Raw genomic sequence first — 2,046 nt, 5'->3', positions numbered from 1 at the left:
TGTGGGACATCTGCTGTCTAGGGACCCTTAGGAATGAGTGCCTGCAAGGGCTGCAGAAAGTGAGGGGCGGGACAGATCTTTGCTCCCCGCCTCACAATTCCTCAGGTTTCCTTCTCATGGGCCCTGGGGATTCCAAGCCCTTTCACTGAGCTCAGGGTCTGTCTTACTCCCCACTTTGGTCCACCCTTGTACTATCGGAAAATGGAGTGCAAATAATTTCTGAAGTCTATGATGAGGACCTAAGTGCCTCCCAGCCACCTGGAAATACCTCGTTCGTGTTCACTGTAAGGTAATTGACTTTGAGCCCAGGCTTTGCCAGCTGAAACCGACTTTCTCGGGATGAGGCTCCCATTTTAAGCTCCTTTATCCATTCACAGTGTGAGTTTTACGTGGGAGCAAACGAGCAAGCTGGGGGAGGGTGGATGTTTGATCGATGGGAAAACGGGGGACCGCTAAGGAGGAACGAGGGAAGGGAACGGGGCCGGAGACAATGGTCCACAGTTTTATTTTTGCTTGTCCTTTTCTGGTCTTCTCTATCACACTGAAGGAAGAGGGCCTCTGGAACCACCAGGCCATAGCCATTCTGTCCACTAGAGGGCGCAAACGGTCTTCAGTTTAGCTTGGTGTTGGCGCCGGCTTGGAAAAGTGTGATGTTTGGGGAGTCTCAGGGACCATGGTCTGCAAACTATTTTCTAGCATCCCTTTAAATCCCTTAACTCATTTCCTGCTCAAACGTGGCCGTGGCTTCCTTGGATATTCTATACCCAGATCTAGACTCAGCCTGGCCTACAGTTGTCCTCTGCCAAGCTTTCTGGAGGAGTCAGGGTCACCAGTGACCAGCAACTGTAAGCCTGTTCAGAGGCTAGTCAGCTTTCCTCAGGCACAGCTTTCCTGGCCTTTCCACTGGGCCCTAGCACTGAATCAGGTCCTTGCCAGCGTTGTCAGTAGCAGGGACAGACAGGTGTTACACGCTGTAGAGACTGAGGTTGGTGACAGACAGGTGTTACAGGAGGACTGACTCCACCCAGGCTGTCTTCTACTCAGGGCTGTACCATGGCCTTGTATGGGGCGCCATCTGGCAGACCCACTTGTCAAAGCCACTGTAGCCAGACTGGAGTTTCTTCCTGCAGCAGAAGAAGGCTCTGTCTACTGTGGTCCGGATCCTGCTTCCTGCAGTAGCTCTGGGGCCCCAGTACCCCTCACTGGTTAGTCTGAAATGTTAACATATTTGCTTTATAGTGACATTGGCCAAGGTTTTCCTCTACAAGAACCCTGGAGATGAAACTTGCCCAGGACATGAAGTGTTTGTGCAGAGCCAACATGGAACTCCGGCAAGTAGGTGCCAAGGTTGACATTACTGTCACCTCTGAAGCTGAAGGCAGGCAGGAGATGACTCGTCAGTGCGATTTATAATAGAGGAGACTCAGAGAGGTTAAGATCCTTGCTCTGAGCCACACAGCAAGGAAGTGACAGAGGCTAACTTTTGTATTATAACTTGCAGAATTCTGTCTGCAAATGGTACCCAAAGGGCTAGGAGTTCACCGTTCATTTGTGTAGCCAGTCAAACAATATTTGCTGGACACAGTGCAGACTAGAGGCTGGGGAGAGAACTCAAGGGGATCCCCAGGCCACGAGACAAAGCCACACAGCTTCAGGGTAACCCTAGCTCTTGGGAAGTCTACAGATTGTAGGCCATGTACTCGATGACCTTGGCAGCTGCTTGCCCTGGGAAGCAGGAAGCAATGCTTCTCACTGCTTGTACTGGGAAGCAATGTTCTTCGCTTCTGAGGCAGAGTCTAGAAGAGAGTTGGAATGTTGCAGCCTGGAAGAGAGTTGGAATGCTGCAGTCTGGAAGAGAGTTGGAATGTTGCAGTCTGGAAGAGAGTTGGAATGTTGCAGTCTGGAAGAGAGTTGGAATGTTGCAGTCTAGAAGAGAGTTGGAATGTTGCAGTCTGGAAGAGAGATGGAACGTTGCAGTCTGGAAGAGAGTTGGAATGTTGCAGTCTGGAAGAGAGTTGGAATGTTGCAGCCTGGAAGAGAGTTGGA

The 2,046-nt window shown here is 50.8% G+C and overlaps 1 long non-coding RNA gene across 1 annotated transcript in view; it reads left to right on the top strand.

The window, feature by feature from the left end:
* The window catches only part of LOC116101488, a 12,278-nt gene continuing 10,232 nt past the window's right edge, over positions 1–2,046 (top strand). Inside the window, exons 1-2 of the long non-coding RNA XR_004122847.1 lie at positions 1–289; positions 1,240–1,335. This is a non-coding gene — a long non-coding RNA (uncharacterized LOC116101488). The remainder of the gene's footprint in view (positions 290–1,239; positions 1,336–2,046) is intronic.

Source organism: Mastomys coucha, unplaced genomic scaffold (assembly GCF_008632895.1).
Source record: "Mastomys coucha isolate ucsf_1 unplaced genomic scaffold, UCSF_Mcou_1 pScaffold21, whole genome shotgun sequence".
In the NCBI taxonomy this organism is placed as follows: Eukaryota; Metazoa; Chordata; class Mammalia; order Rodentia; family Muridae; genus Mastomys; species Mastomys coucha.
This window is presented reverse-complemented; position numbering and strand designations above follow the sequence as displayed.